Below are 21,027 nucleotides of genomic sequence, written 5' to 3' on the forward strand. Positions count from 1 at the left end.
AGGTTGGTTTGGCACGATCTACCTTTTGTAAAACCATGTTGTATTTTGTCCCATTTACCATTAACTTCAATGTCCTTAACTACCTTCTCCTTCAAAATTTTTTCCAAGACCTTGCATACTACAGATGTCAAACTAACAGGCCTATAATTACTTGGATCACTTTTTTTCCCTTTCTTAAAAATAGGAACTATGTTAGCAATTCTCCAATCATACGGTACAACCCCTGAGTTTACAGATTTATTAAAAATTCTTGCTAATGGGCTTGCAATTTCTTGTGCCAATTCTTTTAATATTCTTGGATGAAGATTATCTGGGCCCCCCGATTTAGTCCCATTAAGTCTTCAGGAATTTACACCCCATACCATAAAAAGAAACCATTCCTCCCTCAGTCATTCCAGCTTTGTCACCTATTCATGGCTAGACATTCTGACCAGTCCAGAAAGATGGGGAAGAATCACAGGAGGAGGAATCTGCATTTTTCTTCCCCACGACTGTTTCCAGGTAGCCTGGAAATGCCAAGCAGTCTATTTGATTGCCATATTGAGGGCAGTTTACCAGTCTGCATTACACCAGTTTCTCCCACCCATTTTTTCCAGCAGGTTGTCCAACTTCCTGTGTGCTTGGGCGCATATTACCACAGATCAATGGGTTCCAAGCCCTATGAAACTTGGATACACTCTTCAGTTTATTTCAGTTCCTCCCCCTTCCTCATCTCTCTTCAAAAACCCACTCTCACAAGGTTGTCCTCTTTTAAGAGATGAAGTCTCTTTTCTATTTAGGAGCTACAGATGAGGTTCCTCCTGCACAAAGGGAAGGGGCTTTATTCACACTACTTCCTGATTCCAAAGGCACAGGAGGGTCTCGGAGCCATATAAGATCTGCAAGAGCTGAATAAACGTATAAAGAAAATAAGGTTTTGTATGGTCACTCTAGTCTCCATTATTCCCTCCCTTGATCCCAGTGACTAGTACACTGCCCTTGACTTGAGTGATGCATATTTTCATGTGGCTATCTGTCAAAGCCGCACGAGATTTCTAAAATTTCTAGTTAACACCCAGGATCAGTTTACATTCCTACCATTTGATCTATACACGGCCCTGTGAGTAATTACAAAATGCGTAGTGGTGGTGGTGGCTGTGTTTCTAAAGAAAACGGATACAAGTACTTCCATACCTGGATTAGCCCAATTAGTAAAGGATTAGCCCAAGAGACAGGTAAAATGAAGTATGGCCAAGATCCGGTCCCTCTTCAGAGTTCTGGATTTGCTGACCAATGAGAAGTCAGTCTCCAGATGATCGACTTCAAAGGAGCAGTCCTGAAAACCAGATTTCAGATAATGTTAGCCATTTCTTCAGATCTAAAAGCCCATCCAGTCATGACTGTAAGGAACTGTCTCAGACTTGTGGAGCATATAGCTTCCTGCACATATATATTTGGGCATGACAGACTTCATTTCACGATCGTGCAGAGATGAGTAAGCTCAGTATGCTCCCCAACCTGCCACCCATTAGACATGCTGGTTTGAGTGCCTACAGGAATTTTAGCCTCTTTGGATTGGTGGATGGATCCAACCAATATGTGTATCGGAGTTTCTTTGCTACTCCCCTACATGCATTGATTCTGGTTATGGATGTTTCTTCTCTAGGTTGGGGCGGGGGGCTCCCCTGGGGCAATGGTTCTCATCAAGTGGTGCGTGTACCCCTGTGGGTACGCAGAGTTCTTCTAGGGGGTACATCAACTCATCTAGATATTTGCCTAGTTTTACAACAGAGCACTAGTGAAGTCAGTACAAACTAAACTTTCATACAGACAGTGATTTGATTATATTGCTCTATATACTATACACTGAAATGTAAATACAATATTTATATTCCAGTTGATTTATTTTATAATTATATAGTAAAAATGAGAAAGTAAGCAATTTTTCAGTAATAGTGTGCTGTGACACTTTTGTATTTTTGTGTCTGATTTTGTAAGCAAGTATTTTTAAGTGAGGTGAAAGTAGGGGTACACTAGACAAATCAGACTTCTGCAAGGGGTACAGTAGTGTGGAAAGGTTGAAAACCATCGACCTGGGAAATCCGAAGACTCAAGGTGTCTGTTCACAACAAGATTTAGTTCTCCACATAAATGTGTGAAAGTTGAGGGCCATTCATCTCCACGTTGGGCTTTCCTCCTCCCAGACAACTCAGCAGCAATGTTCACTGTGAACAGATGTGGAGGGTGATGTCAGATCATCTCTGTGAAAAAGTGATATAGCTTTGGGAGATTTGTATCACCAGCAGGATTCACCTCAATGCATCTCCCCACCAGAGATTGAGAACAGTTTGGCAGACCACTTGAGCAGGTCTTTCAGCAGAGAACGTGAGTGATCTCACAGGCCTGCTATAAGACTAATTTTTCAGTCATATGTGGGGCCTCACGTAGCCCTGTTTCCTGCTTGCCACACCTGGAATTGCTGACTCTTCTGTCCAAGAATCAGGAACCTCAGGAGGTCATCTAGTCCAACCCCCTGCTCAAAGCAGGACCAATCCCCAATTTTTGCCCCAGATCCCTAAATGGCCCCTTCAAGGATTGAACTCACAACCCTGGGTTTAGCGGGCCAATGCTCAAACCACTGAGCTATCCCTCCCCCCACAGAGCAGGTCACAGTCAGGGATCTCTCGCAGACGCCTTCCTCATATTCTGGAAAGACAAACTGCTGTATGCTTACCCTTCTGTTCCACGCTTTCCCAGAACATTGCTCAAGGTTGAGCAGGATCATGTTCACATAATCCTCACAGCACTGGTGTTGTCTAATCAGCATTGGTTCTCTACTCTGCTGTCTCTCTCCACCAGGCCTCCCTTGACACTTCCTCCAGAATCAGACCTGATCCCACAGGACCACCTGCTTGATTCCAACCCTGATGCTCTTCATCTCCCAGCTTAGATGCTCCATGGTTAATGTCTCAGGAGGTGGTCTCTTTAGAGACTGTGCAAAACAAACTTTCTCCTGAATAAGAGAGAGTCTTTGACTAGGTGCACTTACTTGCTAAAATGGAAGCAGTTTTCCTCATGGTCTTAGGGAAAAGAGATTTTGCCAGTCTACACTTTTATACATGTTCTGGACTATTTGTTCCACCTGAAACAGCCAGACTTATCTGATAGTTCTATCAGAGTTCATTTGGCAGCTATCTCTGCTTCTTCCCTTCAGTCACAAGTCACTCAGTATTTTCCAATCCTACGTTAATTAGGATCTTAAAGGGTCTGGACAGATTATATCACCAAGAGACACATCCTTTCCCTACCCGGGTTTTGAATCTCATGTCAGCAAGGTTGATGGGTCCACCCTTTGATGGGTCCTACCTGCTCTTCATCTAGCCATGAAAGGGGCATTTTTGGTAGCAGTTACCTCTGTGAGGAGGATGGGGAAATTGAGTCTTTGACCCCTCCTACACAGTCTTTCAGAAAGACAAAGTGTACTTAGGCCAGCATCCAAAATTTTTGACTTACCAGCGATATACTTACCAGTTTTTTTTCCCTAAGCCTCATCCTCATAAAGATGAGGAGCAACTCCATACTTTAGATGTCAGAAGGGCATTTTTACTTGGACAGGACTAGATTGCTTTGATACTCATCTCAGCTGTTTGTCATGTATTTCCTCTTGCATGTGGATTGCTATGACATCACCAATATAACCTTGCCAGGTATAGTGATGGCACACACTTGACAAAATCCCGAGCAACTTCAGCAGCTTTTCTAGCTCAAGTGGCTATAGCAGACTTTTTGAGTCTCCTGAAGAGGAATGGACATATGCAATCACATGAAGAGGAAAAAATGGCTACTAACTTGTTCTGGAACTGTTGTTCTTTTAAGGTGAGTTGCCTAAAATTAGACTGAAGTTCACTAACCAATTAAGGGTACGTCTACAGTGGGGGAAAAACAAGCAAACTTGTAGCTGTGAGTCGCAGAGCCCAGGTCAGTTGACTTGGGCTCAGGAGGCTCACTCTACATGGCTAAAAATAGCAGCATAGACATCTGGGCTCTGAGACCCAGCAAGGAGGGAGTGTCCCAGAGCACAGGGTTCAGTGCAAGTGGGGAAGTCTATGCTGCTATTTTTAGCTTCTTAGTGTGAGCCTGAATCAGTTTACGCAAGCTCTGAGAAGTATCTTAATGTATCATATAGATGTATCTTAAATGGCCTGATGTTCAAAGTGCTAAATGCATAAGATCATAAAATGGAAAACTGGGGGGGAAAATGGAAAAAGGGGTGAACAGTGAGATGGCAAAATGTACAGTCAGTATTAAATTATTCAAGATAGTTAAATCCAAAGCTCACTGTGAAGAGTTGCAAAGGAATTTCACTAAATTGGGTGAATGGCCAACAAAATGGCAGGTGAAATTCAGTGTTGATAAATGCAAAGTAATGCACATTGGAAAAAATAATCACAAGTTTATGTACAAAATGATGAGGTCTAAATTAGCTTTTACCACTCAAAAAAGAGAGCTTTGAGTCATCATGGATAGTTCCCTGAAAACATCCACTCAATGTGCAGCAGCAGTCAAAAAAGCTAACAAAATGTTAGGAGACGTTAGGAAAGGGATAGATAATAAGACAGAAAATATCATAATGACATTATATAAACCAGTGGTATGCCAACACCCTGAATGCTGCATGTAGTTCTGGTCTCCCTTTCTGGAGGCTAGTGATAGGCACACACCAACCCCTGAGTCCTTGGAGTGCTCCCCACAGTCTCCAGCCCTTAACCACCGGACTCTCAGAGAAATTACCAGGTTTGCTGTTCCTAAGGCAGCAGTATACACTCAGCTTGACTGATAGAACTCAGGATCAGATCCTTTATAACATCACAGTCCTGCGATACATTACTCATGCAAAAATAATCCTAAATTTCTTATCAAAGTCTAAAATTTAAGAGATACTGAATAAGGGTAATGGAAACAGAAATGGTTACATATAAAACAAAACGTATATCATGCTTCTTAGAGTCTAAACTTAACTTTAACAGTCTGAAATCCTTGTATGAAGTGGTTTGTCGCCTAAAGCAGTCTCTCAGTTTCACCAACCAACATGGCTGGGATCTCCCTTTCATGAATATAAAAAGCGCTGTTCTTTTTGCTTCCTCAGTAAAGGATAAAAAGGTGTTGTTTTGCCTTCTTCTCATACCCCAAAATTTCATTGTTTTGTTTCCAGAGTCAGAATGATCCCCTGGGGTTTATTCTCTGGTGTCGTCTCCTGTTGACTTCCATGTTGGCCTACAATGGCTAATCTACGTGGCCAACAGAGAGACCAGTGATTCAGTGTTCTGTCTAACCCAAAACCTGTTGTCAGCTCTGTACATATACAAAACTCCTTAAATATCCATCCATCCATCTCACAAAGATTGAGAATCGGTATGACAAATGTTTTTATTAGATTCCTCACTTTTCCCTTTTTGGATAAATACTATGAAAGCAATGTGTGTAATGAGTGTTTCAGGCCTCTCAAGAGTTTGTTGCAGAACAGAGAACACTCCACCTGTTGGTATTGAGGGTTTTTTAGGATTACAGTTTACATTCCTAGGCGCGCACACTCCTCAAATATTCTTCCTCTAGATATCCTTTTTGCTAGCAGAGAAGAAACACTAACTGCTTCACTTCACTGTCTAATTCCTGTCAGCACACTGAGTTTAAAGTAGACATTGTTTTTTCAATTTTTTTGAACAATATATATATCCACTATATATCAAACTTAATATAGACAACTTGCAAAAACTGTGTTAAAAGAACATTCTTAAGGTTACAAAATCAAGCACTCAAAAGTTAGGAAATGTCAGTGCAATCTTAATTCTGACATTGCCTAGCTTTTGAGTGCTTGAATTTGGATGGAAGATGATTGTTTTTAATGTAATTTTTTGCATGTAACTTACAGGGTTTAAGAAAAAATCATCATGTGGCATCCTATTGACACCATTGTGAGTCATCAGCAGGATTAGAACCTGTTAAATCCACCAGACTTCTACCACAAGTTAACAGAGTAACTGATAGCACAGTAACTGGTTGTCATCCTCTGTGCAGATCAGCACTAGAGAGGAATTTGGTGATATTTGCTCACAGCAGAGGAATGCTAAGAGTGTGGGATATAGGGTTCCATTCTAGGCACTGGAGGAAAGTATGTTCTAGTGGGCACAGACTCTTGTGCCCCATCCTGTCCAAATGGTCCTTGTCTGTACCCCACCACTTGCTCCTTGTCCCAGTCCCATTCTCCTCCTTAACCAATCAGAATCTGCACTCAGGCTTCTGATACCATTTCCAGCCTACTTGGAACCAGGCAAATTGGTTTAAACTACAGTGAAGAACAAAATTATCACACATAGATAAACATGATTTGTTGGGGGGAAGAGTCAACATGGCATTTGTAAAGGGAAGTCATGACTCACCAATCTGTTAGAATTCTCTGAGGGTGTCAACAAGCATGTGGACAAGCGCGATCCAGTCAGTGTAGTGTGCTTGGATTTTCAGAAAGCTTTTGACCAGATCCCTCACCAAAGGCTCTTAAGGAAACTTAGAAGCCATTGTATAATAGGGAAGGTCCTCTCATGAATCAGTAACTGTTTGAAAGACAGTAGACAAAGGCTAGGAATAAATGGTCAGTCTTCATTATGGAAAGATGTGTTCTGGGATCTTTGCTGTTCTACATATTCATAAATTATCTGGAAAAGAGGGCAAACAATGAAATGTCAGAGTTTATAGGTGATAACAAAATTACTCAAGTTAAGTCCAAAGCAGACTACAAGGAGTTAGAGAGAGCTCTCAAACTGCTGACTTGGCAACAAAATGGCAGATGAAATTCAATCAATTCAAAGTAATGCGTATTGGAAAAAATAATCCTCACTATACATATACAATGATTAGGGCCCTACCAAATTCATGGCCCTGAAAAAAGCATCACGGACCACGAAATCTGATCCTACATGTACTTTTACCCTATACTATACAGATAGGGGAGTCCAGTGTTTCTCAGACTGGGGGTCCTGAAAAAAAGAGGGTTGTGGGGTGGGAGGGGTTGCAAGGTTATTGTAGGGATTTGCAGTATTGCCACCCTTACTTCTGCGCTGCCTCCAGGATGGCTGGAGAGCAGTTGCTGTTGGCGAGGTGCCCAGCTCTGAAGGAAGTGCCCTGCCAGCGGCCTCGCAGAAGTAAAGGTGGCAATACGATACCATGCCACCCTTCTGCGCTCCTGTCTTCAGAATTGGGTCAGGACCCCTACAGTTAATTGTCCCTGTCCCAGTTCAGGACTGTGAAATTTCAGATTTAAATATCTGAGATAATGAAATTTACAATTTTTAAAATTCTTTGACTGTGAAGTTGATTAAAATGGACTGTGAATTTGGTAGGGCCCTAACAATGATGGGTTGTAAATTAGCAATTACTTCCTTGTGGTCTTGATCTTGTGGTCACTGTGGACAGGCCTCTGAAAACTTCAGCATCAGTCAGAAGGCTGACAATATGCTAAGAACTATTAGGAAAGGGATAGAAAATAAGACAAAGTATCACAATGCCACTATTTAAATACACAGTGTGCCCACACCTTGAATACTGTCTCCAGTTCTTGTCACTCTATCTCAAAAAGGATATAGTGCAACTGGAAGAAGTTCAGAGAAAGTCAACAAAGACGATGAGTATGGAATGGCTTCCATACAAGGAGAAACTAAAGATTAGGGCTGTTCGTCATAGAAAAGAGGTAACTAACAAAGGATATGATAGAGGTCCATGAAATCATGAATGATGTGGAAAAAATATATAGAAAAGTGTTGTTTACCCTTTCCCACAGTACAAAAACCAGTGATCACCTGATGAAATTAGTAGGCAGCAGGTTTAATACAAACAAGAGGAAGTACATTTTCACAGAGCACACAACTAACTTGTGGGACTCGTCATAAAATGTGGTGATGGTCATAATTAGGTTAAAAAAAGAACTCAAGTTTATGGAGGGTGGGTCCATCAATGGCTTTAGCCAGGGTGGTCAGGAATGCACTCCATGCTCAGTGCAACCTGAAGCCTCTGACAGTAAGAAGCTGAGTGTGGAAGACTCATGAATCCCTCCCTTTTCTGCACATTCCCCCATAAGCTCTGGTACAGCCCACTGTCAGAGACCGGATACTGGGTAAGGTGGATCGTGGTCTGACCCAGTGTGGCAGCTCTTGTGTTCTTATTCCTCCTGCCCTTTCCCACAGTGGCCTAGGTGTGGCTCTTGTTCCTGTTACATCTGCATCACATGGCTTCCTCCTCATTCTGCCTGGGTGCCAGCTGGGAAGTCATCGCAAATCCAGGAGATACAGTTCTGGTGTCTGGCCCCACTCCAGCCAGGGGCATCATTTCAGATTTTGGTTGGGGGGGAACGACTTTAATTGTGATTCAAGGGGCTACTTAGGTACCTGAAAACTCCAGGCTTTTTTGCAGGCAATCTAGAAATTAGATACAGTGCTCCTGTCAGCTAATTCTTATATAAAGAAAGAAAAAAAAATACAAACACAAATTAAAGCCATATTTAAAGTTTATATCTAAGTTTAGAACAATCAGGCGGTAATAAGCAATCCCAAGCCTTGAGGTATCAGTTTTGGAACCTTAACACAGATATCAGAAACACAAGTTTGATACTTTGTACGCTATTTTTTGTAGAGATAAATCAGATGTGCTCAAAATCTGCTTACCCATGTTGTTTTTCAAATGTCTTTATGTTCCAAGTTGTGAAGAGGAGAATGAGACCGATAATTTGTTCCAGGAATGTTTAAAGGTAAAATAAATTGAAATCAATCAAACACTCCAGATATGAGTAAAACTATGGATAATGCCATGGTCTCATCTTCGCAAAATTGTCAGTGGCCTTGTTGATATCCAGGTGTTTTGAAGCTTCACATTCACAGGCTAAAGTTACCAAATCACTTAAGCATCCATCTCCCATTGTGGATCTTAAGTAGTCCTTTACTTTCTTGAGCACAGATGATAAGAATCTGTCATTTGACGCAGAAACTGGAAGGCTCAACATAATACCTACAATAGAGCGCTAAGACTGGTAACTCCTTGGTAAGTCTTTGAGAACATTCCAGAAATCAGAAATTGAAGTCAATTTTTTTGGTGCAGTGTGCTTCTTGGCAACTTCAACGTGGGCATCCAGATCGACAAAATTGATGCCTGTTGGTCTGCAATTATTTTCAGTTTCTCATGATCAAGAAAATTTTCACTCTTTGGGTCACAAAGAGTTAGTGCAGAAAGCAAAGTAGAGCTGGAGCTGAATCGTCTGTCAAGCTTAGCAAGAATTCTGTCCAGAACAGGATAGGAGAAATCAGATTTTATAGATTCTTGAGTGTTCTTGGGAACATCATGTTTAGATGACCAACCCAGTGTACTAGAAACAAAAAAACAAGGCCAGTTTGGAGGATATTTTGTTAGGCTTACTGTTTTTCTATTATTGTGCTCAGCAGTTGCGGCTGTTGACCTGAATAGCAATTTCAAGTTCCTTGGCAAGGATTTCTCACATTGCTCCTTCCATTTGCTTTCAGATATTTTCATTTCTTGAAGAGCATCTTGCTACTGATTCCACTGAACTTGATAAATTCAGGTTTTCATTTTGCATCTCTTCTGAAGCACTATTCAAAATCTTGAATAGTCTTTCCAAAACGAAGAGCCTCAATAGAAAGGAGGCCATCAAGACCTTTGCAGTGCTAGCTGATGGTCCATCAGCTCTCTGAACTGAAATGGGCTCCAGTGTTTCTACCATATCTTGCATGCAGTTTTTGGAGGGAATCACACTGGCATGACTAGCGCATTTCACATAATCTACCTATTTAAATACCTTCTGGCCTGTCTCCAGCAGTGCCTTAACAAATAGTTCATAGTGCTTGTAACTACTACTAAAGAACGCGTACAGTTCCTGAGCAAATGGAAAGACTTTCTGATACTGGGTGATGCTGGAACATACATCTGCAATGACAGAATTAAACCTGTGAGCATGGCAGTGCACATAAATGACATGTGTAATCCTTTCCTGAATTCGAGCTTGTACTCTTGTTAAATGCCCACTCAGCACAGAAGCTCAATCATAGCACTGGGCAACAGTGTAATTAATATCAAATTTCAAATGCTGTAGTTCTTCAATAATCATTTTTTAAACAGATTCAGCATTTAGATTTTCCATGTGGAAACACCCCAGAGCTCTTTCCTGAATGATTCCTTTTTGATGGTAGTGTAAAAGGGGGAGACAACTGTTCTTCTTTGATGCATTTATAGTTCCATCAACAAGGACAACAAAATACTTGGCTTGTCCTTTTTAGGCTGTATATACACAATAAAAAGTGTGCACAGATTAGCTTATCCGAAGTAGCTTGAATCCAGCTAGCCCAGGTAACGATAGCAGTGAACACAGCACAGCCAGGCTTCCATGTGGCTAGTGCAAGTCTGGTATGGACTTTGAATGCAAACTTGGCTTGCTAGCCCATTCACAGCTTTTGATGTGTAGACATATATTTAAACTTGATGATGATAGAGGCTGGTAGCACCTTGTAAACATCAGGACTCTATGCTATAATAGTGGTCGCTCCAGTGGGGAACTTATTCTACAGTTCATTACTATGGACATAGCCACCTTTAGCACTGGGTGAATTTCTTAGCACAGACAAGGGCATTGTCAGACTTAATATTTATGCATCAGTTTCTTTTTGTGGGAAATAGAATAATATTACCTAAATCAGGCATCACCTCAACCCATCCTCTGTGAGGTTGTCAGATTTTAATTTGTGTGCACTCTTCCATTCACTCTGTTAATGGGGGGAGGAGAAAAGAGGGGGAGGAGGAAAATAGTCTTGAGAGTTGAACTTCTGTATGTGGAGATGTACATTTTATTTAAGAATCTACACGTTCCTATTTTGGTTTATTCTTTATATCCTCAATACATTAGCATCCACTCCAAATCTAATCACTCAGCCCTGACCAAACCATCGTTTGCTATGAAAAAAAAATGATTACAGTATAAAGAAATCACATACCAGTAAATCATTTCCAAGTCACTAAAACACAGATCTCTATTTTAACTTTAGTATGAAGTGTGTGGTTTACTGACTTCCATAAGCTCATTTTTAAGTTATTTTTATTGTACACTAAAACTGTGGATTACATTTCTAACCACACAGACCAATTGAACTCACTTTTGACAACTAACATTATATGAAAGATATTTTACACTGGTTTAGACATCTGCCATGAACTAGGTGTCTATTGTAAATCTCAAATGAGATGATAGAACAATGGCAATAGTGGTTAGAAAGTGTTTTAAAAATGTTCTTTTAAAATTAATTTTAGTTCATCTTCTTTTAACTCATGTTTACAGACTAACATCCTTTATAATTTTACATTTTCTTAATTTTTAAATTTTATTTACTATTTATTAGGTCTGTCAAGCGATTAAAAATCGTGATTAATCATGAGATTAAAATTAATTTGATTAATTGCACTGTTAAACATAATAGAATACCACTTATTTAAATATTTTGATTTTTCCATATTTTCAAATATATCGATTTAAATTACAACAGTGTACACTGCTCACTTTATATTTATTTTTGAGTACAAATATTTGTGCTATAAAAACAAAAGAAATAGTATTTTTCAATTTACCTCATAAAAGTATTGTAATAAAATCTTTTTCATGAAAGTTGAACTTACAAATGTAGAATTATGTACAAAAAATAACTGCATTCAAAAATAAGTGTAAAACTTTAGAGCCTACAAATCCACTCAGTCCTACTACTTGTTCAGTCAGTCACTCAGACAAGCAAGTTTGCATTTGCAGGAGGTAATGCTGCCCGGTTCTTGTTTACAATGTCACCTGAAAGTGACAACAGGTGCTTGCATGGCACTGTGGCAGCTGGTGTCACGATATATATATATATATATATATATATATATCCCAGATGTGCAAAAGATTTATAGGTCCCTTCATGCTTCAACTACCATTCTAGAGGACATGCGTCCATGCTAATGAGGGGTTCTGCTTGATAATGATCCAAAGCAGTACAGAACAATGCATGTTCACTTCCATCATCTGAGTCAGATGCCACCAGCAGAAGGCTGATTTTCTTTTTGTTGGTTCAGGTTCTGTAGTTTCCACATCAGAGTGTTGCTCTTTTAAGACTTCTGAAAGTATGCTTCACACCTCATCCATCTCAGATTTTGGAAGGCACATCAGATTTTTAAACCTCAGGATGAGTGCTGTAGCTATCTTTAGAAATCTCACATTGGTACCTTCTTTGTGTTTTGTCAAATCTGCAGTTAAGAGTTTTCTTAAAACAAATAACATGCTGGGTCATCATCTGAGACTACTATAACATGAAATATATGGCAGAATGCAGGTAAAACAGAGCAGGAGACATACTATCCTATCCTATTAGGAGTTCAGTCACTAATGTAATTAACGCATTATTTTTTTAACAAGTGTCATCAGCATGGAAGCATGTCCTCTGGAATGGTGGCCGAAGCATGAAGGGGCATACGAATGTTTAGCATATCTGGCATGTAAATACCTTGCAATGCCGGCTACAAAAGTGCCACATGAATGCCTGTTCTCATTTTCAGGTGACATTGTAAATAAAAAGTGGGCAGCGTTATCTCCTGTAAATGTAAACAAACATGTTCATGTTAGTGATTGGCTGAACAAGAAGTAGGAGTGAGTGGACTTATAGGCTCTAAAGTTTTGCATTGGTTTGTTTTTGAGTCCAGTTACGTAACAAAGAAATTCTAAATTTGTAAGTTGCCCTTTCACGATAAAGAGATTGCATTATGGCATTGTATGACGTGAATTGAAAAATACTATTTCTTTTGTTTATTATTTTTACAGTGCAAATATTTGTAATAAATAATATAAAGTAAGCAATGTACACTTTATATTCTGTGTTGTAATTTAAATCAATATATTTGAAAATGTAGAAAAACATCCAAAATATTTAATAAATTTCAGTTGGTATTCTATTGTTTAACAGTGTGATTAAAGCTGTGATTAATCACAAATTTTTTTAGTTTTGATTAATTTTTTTAGTTAATGGCCTGAGTTAACCGATAAATCAACAGACCTACTATTTACCATTTAAATATTACTTTCCCATAGTGACTTGGACTCTGACTCCAGATGAAATTTGTGCAATTAACAGGAATATTTTTTAATTCCTGCCCTGTCTTAATTGGGTTCTTTTTGCTTCTTTCATCTTCACCACTAACGAATTCAACAATTGTGTTGATGTATGAGGCCAAAGAGACTACAGCTTGCTTTCCTTGACTGATACTAGTTCATTAAGAGTAAAAACATGTTTATATCCATAAAATAAACAGATTTGACTTGAAACAGAGAAAGTAGATGTATTTGGTTGTGGTGAAGTTTTTATAGAGCCGCTTTTCTGACCACAACTGGACTTTAAAGAAAAACACACATTTATTTTAGTCATGCTGGAATATAAAATATGGCAATGAACAATCTTCTTATCCATCATCGAAGTCATTAGCTAGGAGAGTGTGCAGTCTTGAGTGTAGGATAGCAGAATGGGGATCAGAACCAAAGTACATTTCCAGCTTTAATATTAACATGTTCTGACATCTTGTGGCAAGTCACTTAAGGGACACTGGTTATGTTTAAAATTTTAATGTGCCTGCCCCACAGATCTCAATCTAATCCTTATAATTCCATATGGCAGGGTAGGAAGGTGGTGGTATTCCCATTTGACAGCAATGTGAACTGAGGCATACTGTCCAAACACAGAATACTACATTAAAGAAAACATATGTACAAACTCTAAATAATAAACAGGACTCTCTTTTTTCTCAACTTTAAAATGGGGAATTTTCTTGGTGTTTAGTTTTAAATATTGTTCTGTGAGAACTGCAACTCAGTCACTGTCTGTTGTGTTTAAGAGCCTTTAAGCAGAAGTGGAAGAGACTTGAAAGTGTGTTTCATTTGTTTAAAATCAGTTTCTAGTCTATTATTGGCAAGGCTAATTCCCCACTCCCGGACTTCGAGTGCAGAAGGTGGGGTCCCACAAAGATTCAAAAACTTAATACTGGCCACTCCAGGCTTGTATTAAACTCCCAAGGTTACAGCTTTTCTCTGACCTTGGATGGATAGATGCTGCCATCACCCAAGTGCAAAAACCCCTTTGAACACCCACGAAGGCGCACTTGGGAATTCCTTCCTGCAGAGTACCCTCAAGCCCTTTTACACCCTAACACCCCCCCCCCCCGGGAAGAGCTGAGAAAGAAGAAAAAAAAATCAGCCTTTGCCACCGGCTAATTAAACAACATGTGCACAAACCTCTTAAGAACACACATTCAAGTCTGTTCTTAAAAAAGGTAAATTTTATTTAAAAAAAAAAAAGAAAAGAAAGAAAATACACCTGGGAACTCAGGCTATTGCTAGATTTTAAAAGAGCAATTACAAGAATTAAGCATCAAGAATAGCTTTCTTAAGGTCCAGCTTAAAGGTTAAGCAAAGCAAAAGCACCTGGGGTTAGCACAGAGGAAACCGCAAGCCATAAAAAAATAAAAAGGATAAACCTAATTACGTCTTCCAAGAGATTTCCTGATCTACTTACATATCTGGGGTTTTAAATGAGTAGTTTCTAGGTATGATACTGATTATTATTTTATATCTGGCCCAAGCTGCTTACAGCATAGCTCTGCCCTGTCCGCTTCTCCCCGGGAGAACAACAATAGACAGACAAAAGGGGAGTCTTTCTTCAATTTTGAAAAGTTTTAGCCTTCCCATTGGCTCTTTTGGCCAGCTGCCCACTCACTTCCTTTTACCTATGCATAGCAGTTAGACTTTTTAACCCTTTACAGGTAGAGCAATTAGAGAACAGCTACTAAGAAGGATTTTATAGCTACTGGCTGGCTGGGTACCCATAAAAGGGAGTTACTCCCTCCCCTTCATTCATCACAATTATTATTTGTATTAGGGTAACACCTCTACAGGCCCAGGCAGATGCAATAGAGGACAGTAGACCACTACTATTGATTAGGAGGATTGTCCATCCGTATCGTCTCAGCAGTTGACTGGTAGAAGCAGATGAGGGGGCAGGTAGGTTGAAGCTAGTGTAGTGGAGGAAACTGACCGTGGGAGCTGTAGGAAAACTCCAACTCCTGGAGCAGGGGACTTGACTGTGCGGTGCTGCAGGTAAGAGCTCGGGCTGGGGCATATGCCGCAAGCAGACCTCTGGTATGAAACTTGGGGGTGGGGCTGTGGGGCAGGTGCCCCCCCACTCTTCCTAAATGGCGCCCCTCAATCCTGCCTGGGGCAGCCATTGCAAGTAAAAGCCAGCTTCATTCCTGTATCTCTAGGCTGAAGCACGCTCAGTTGCTCTGTGGAAATGGCACCATGTGCAGTCTGATCACCATTAGGAGTTGTGAAAGGCTCACGCATACTCAGTGAAGAAGGAGTCTTTGGAGATTTTAGCTGTTAAGATCTAGCAAGTCTCTACTGAGCATGTGCAACTTCTATTTTTTTCCCCAGGTGTTTTATCACTTGGCCAGATTTGGGCAGATTTCCACAGGAAGAGCTAGAGACCGTTTCCTGATACAAAGGCCAGTCTCTGACCCAAAGCATGGGGGTGCTAGCGCTTTCCGAAGAAAAGGTCACCAGAATCTTTTTAACATTGAAAATGGTGTTTTTTCCCCTAGTCTCATTCTTAAATGGCTGAACCATTTTGCTGAAAATTTCCAAGAAAATTCAGCCTGAGACAGATACCCAGCATGGAAAATTTGAGCCTGAATGGTTGAAGTTTCCTTGCTAAGTCTTGTTGTAGCCCTGTTGGCTCTAGGAAGTGCGAGAGGCAAGGTGGATGAGGTAATATTTTATTCAACCCACTTCTGTTTGTGCAAGGTTGCTCAAAAGCTTGTACATAGAGCTCCCCTTCGGGTCGAGGAAAGGAAGCAGAGTGAGCTAAATAGAAGTTGGGACAGATTGTTAAGATGAAGTAACATGTTGGAGGTGGTCACTTGAAATTAATGTGCAGTTGGGGTTAGATTATTACGCATAAAGGATTTGAAGTGGACAATTAAGGGTAGCAGGCAGTATGGTGTGTTACAAATTGTTTTAATGAGCCATCAAACCAGTGTGCCTGTTATGTCCATGGCTTTTGTCCATGTCTTTCAGAGTTATGAATTTAAATTCCCAGGCTCACCTTTTGAAGGTGCTATGTGGTTTTCATTGAGGACAAGTATTGAAAGATCAGATATGGAGTGCTCTCTCTGTGAAAAAGTGTTCTCCCATGGGTGATATGTTTTTGTCTTTTATCATTTTTCTGTGTGAGTTCAGAGCATAGTGGTTGTCTGGTTTCACCCACATAGGTTTTGGGGCATTTGATGCACATGATGAGGTACCACCCCCACCACACATTCTAATAAGCATGTGAAGGACCCAAGAATTTTGAAAGGTGTGTTGTAGGGGGTTGTGACATTGTCTAATTAAAATATAAACATGCTAGTCATTATTGCTACCACTGTTATATAATTGCAACAAATCTTATACAAAATATAACTCATGGCCACAGAGGGTTAAACAGCTTGCAGGCTAACTAACCCAAAACCGACCTTTAAAGACATGTTAGAAATGGTAATTTGGGCCACTCTATGGCTAGACAGACTAGAACTTTGAAATGCAACCCTATATTGTTAGAAGTGATACTAATTGTGTGTATCTTAGATGCTACCCATGTAAACAGACAGTTCCTGTCTGTCACGATAGCTACTAATTCAGAGATCAAAAGGGAATATTAACATTTAGATGAATCTTGGGTGAAATAATGGCATTGTCTATATGTCTCTTTGAAGCTTGTGATAGACTGCCTAATGGATAAATTACCCTGTGTTAATTTGTATAACCAATTACTGGTGGTGTTGAGAAAACAGAAGGTTACATCAGAAGCCTATTGTTTACTCAGGGCTGTGTGGTCAAGTGGATGCAGAATACTGTATAAAAAGACACTCGTGTCCTGATCCTGTTGATCTCGGATCTGCTTGAGGTTTCATGCAGGGGAAGCCTAAGCCACAAGGACTGAGATCCCCATTCTGACTGGACTGCCCTGAAATATAAACATTGGACTATAACCTGTTGACTATTTCTGAAAGAACTCTTTGCAACTACAAAGCTCACCATCTCTGCTATGAATCTGAACCTCAAAAATTGAACTCAGGTCTATATGTATACTGATCTTTCAACCATTCTCTCTCTTTTGTCTTTTAACTAAACTAAAATTTATTAATAAGAATTGGCTGTAGCATGTATTTGGGTAAGATCTGGAATATTCATTAACCTGGGAGGTAATGTGTCCAATCCTTTGGGATTGGTAGAACCTTTTCTTTTGTATGATGAAGTAAGATTTTGAGAAATCTTCATCATATTTGACTTGTGTATCTGGATGGAGGCCTGAGACTGGGTTACTTCAAGGGAACTGTGTTGTTTGGAATGCTGAGTAACCAGTGAGGTATAACAGAAGCTGTTAGTGCTGGCTTGGTAAATCTAAGTATTGATTTATCTACCAGCTTTGGGGTTTGTCTGCTCCATTCTTCACAGTTCACACCCCTTGTTTTTTCCTAACCCCCCACCCCCCCGATATTCTTGTTAAACCCTGGATTTGTGCTGGAAATGGTCCACCTTGATTATCATACACATTGTAAGGAGAGTGATCACTTTAGATAAGCTATTACCAACAGGAGAGTGGGTTTGTGGGGGGTGAGGAGAAAACCTGTATTTGTGCTGGAAATGGCCCAACTTGATTAACATACACATTGTAAGGAGAGTGATCACTTTAGATAAGCTATTACCAGCAGGAGAGTGGGGTGTGGGGGGAAAGAAAACCTTTTGTAGTGGTAAACAACCATTTTTTCAAGGTTTGTGTATATAAAAAGATCTTCTGTACTTTCCACAGTATGCATCCGATGAAGTGAGCTGTAGCTCACGAAAGCTTATGCTCAAATAAATTGGTTAGTCTCTAAGGTGCCACAAGTCCTCCTTTTCTTTTTGCGAATACAGACTAATGCGGCTGTTACTCTGCACCCTAATTGAGTGACCTTGGCTGGCTCCCCACTGGGACCCCAGTCACAGGGGTATTAATCATCATGGCAGTGGAGATATGTCTGCAGATTTTATTTCTGTTGTTCTGGCAGGGTCTGGTGCTGTTTTGAGTGCCACTAAACAAGGCCGCTCCACCAGAGAAGTAGATCACATCATAGATTTGTTAGCACCTAAATACCCTGGAAGAACCCTCTTCAGTTCAGAAATTTGTAGCACACTAGCTGCCTACTGCTCTTAATTGCCCACTTCAAACCTTTTATGCCTAACATCTAACCCCCAGTTACACACTTCATTTCCAGTGACTGTCTCCAACATGTATTATCCTTTAACAATCTGTCCCAACTTGTATTTAGTTCAGACACTCTGCTTCCTTCCCCATACCTGAGGAAGAGCTCTGTATAGCTTGAAAGTGTGTACCTTCCACCAGTAGAAGTTGTTTCAACAAAAGATATTACCTCACCTACCTTGTTTCTCTAGTTAAAGTTTGGCAAAGCTATAAGCAGCTTAGAATAGGGTTTTATAATGGAAAGTGTCAGGCAACCTTAACAGGTGCTAAAAATAGTAGCATACCTTGGGGATAACATGGGCTGCGGCTTGGGCTAGCTACCAGGTATGTATCCAGCGGGTCCAGGCTGGTTTGTACTCCCCAAGGCTGCTAGCCTGAGCTGGAACCTGTGCTACCCCCGGCTGTGCTGCTATTTTTAACATGCTAGCATGTGTCCGTTTACCCTTGCTGAGAAATATGCTCCCAGCTGGTGTGTAGACATACTCTCAGAGAGGATCTCTCCCTCCCCACCCCACTCCTTATGTTCCCAGTTCTTGGTCATTATGCTTGGATTTGTTTAGTCTCGAAGGTTTTCAATTTCATTATCATATCAGTGTGAGGTTACGTCTGCATAAAAAAAACTCCCAAAACTTGATCAGGCACACCATTTGGAGGAACTGGATTAATTTAGTTCTTCTCTGTTCAATGGTTATCAATTTGTCATTTCTGCTAACGTTTTCCCCAGTTAGCTCTTATGGGATTTCCCAACTTTTTCTCCAAAGCTAGCTTTTAATGGGCCACCGTAATCATGTTTATCAGCCTAAAAGAGGCAAGGTGATTGAATCCTGGTGTACAAGTCAATTGTTCCTGCTGTTAAACTGTGTGGACAATCTTATTTACGCTTTTTTCTTTATTAACCACTTTAGAGACAGGATTTGTATTTCTTTTCCTCTTGGCAGTGGAATATAAATTACTAATACATACTAAATCTGGCACAATATGGTACTGTGTTTACCTGATAGTTGAGTTAGGTGGCATAGGAATTGATGATGTGTGTGGCAGAGAATGTTCAGCAATTATTCACTCTCATATTTTATATATTCTAACAAACTTGTAATAGAAAAGATAATTTATTCACATACATTCTGTATCCTGCCAGAGTCTTGTTCAATTACATTCTACCTATTTTATTCTCAGAGTCGTTATGGTACAGGAAAAGTGGAAGTTGGGGATTAAGGTCCCCACATCTCTCTCTCTCTATATATATACTATACTAATATATTTATACTAACTGAGCCAAGAGAGCCATCTAGAGGAGCATTTAGGCTATTGAAAGTTTTCTTAAGAGAATCCAGCATTACTTTAAAAAGTGTGTCATAAAATTTCTGCTCTCCTGAACCAAAGCCAACATTTTAAATATTGGGTTCCTAAAGTTAGGAACCTAAATCTGTATTTAGGCATAAATATTCAATTCCCTGTAGAAATATGTATATTATGAGTACATACATAGATCACAGTGAGCTAGGAAGTCAAGGATTACAATTGTATACTGAACTTAAAGGAAACGTCTAAAACTTTGGCTAAGCGATATTTTTCCTTTATACACAGTAATTCTGAAATTCCTGTGTGAATAACTTCACCCTCCATGAAAAAGAATTCCATAAATATGGTTTTAATGAGATTTAAGATCAGTGATGAGAACCACAGGACAAAGAGGGAATGTTGTTTGGCTGAAATCATAAGCTTAAAATTTATTATGTAACTTATCCAGATTCTACTTGTAGACAATAATTTGTGTTTAGATCATGGTTAATGTGCATGGAAGTTGAACATCCTGCAATATCAAAGCTGGTTAATGATTCCAGTATTATGTCCTCTTGATTGTCACTCGTATTCTACTACACCTCTACCCCAATATAACGCGGTCCTCAGGAGCCAAAAAATCTTACCATATTTTAGGTGAAACCACGTTATATTGAACTTGCTTTGGCCTCGAGCATTTCTGTTATTAATACAGTATTTGACGCAAGAAGTTTTATTCTTGGTCTTGTTTTTAGAAAGGGCATGTCTGATGTCGTCCTTCACATCAAGCCCGGGGTCGGGGCTCGCAGCCGCATGCCCCGGTCAGGGTCAGGGCTTACAGCCGCGTGCCCGGGTCGGGGCTCGCAGCCGTGCTTCCCTGTCGGGGTCAGGGCCCGAAGCCGGGGTCGGGACCTGCAGCCCCGCAGCTCTACACAGGGGTCGGGGCTCGCAGCCATGCATCATGGTCAGGGCTTACAGCCCGGCGCAGGGGTTGAGGCTCACAACTTGCAGCCGCGCGCTGTGGTCAGGGCTCACGACCCCCCACATAACCAGGTCGCGACCCCCAGTTTGAGAACTAATGTTGTATATGGGACAGAAAACCATTTTTGCTTTACCGCGTTATATCCAAATTCATGTTATATCGGATCGCGTTATATTGGGGTAGAGGTGTACTTTATATAGTAAATTAATTATAAGGCCTCAGTCCTGCACATCCTGTTGTGCACATATTTGAATTTTATACAAGAGTAGTCTGTTGAAACATACACATACTATTGATTTTTCAGGATTTCATGTATGTTGGGAACACCTTTATCACCATCAAAATAACAGCAACAGGTGCCCAAAAGAAAGGAGTTCTGACAAATTAATT

The 21,027-nt window shown here is 40.2% G+C and overlaps 1 protein-coding gene across 1 annotated transcript in view; it reads left to right on the plus strand.

The window, feature by feature from the left end:
* Window positions 1–21,027, plus strand: part of PTPN3 (protein tyrosine phosphatase non-receptor type 3) — a 274,552-nt gene that overhangs the window by 108,531 nt on the left and 144,994 nt on the right. The gene's annotated exons all lie outside the window — the stretch shown is intronic.

This window comes from Lepidochelys olivacea, assembly GCF_965140295.1.
Source record: "Lepidochelys olivacea isolate rLepOli2 genome assembly, chromosome: 2".
In the NCBI taxonomy this organism is placed as follows: Eukaryota; Metazoa; Chordata; order Testudines; family Cheloniidae; genus Lepidochelys; species Lepidochelys olivacea.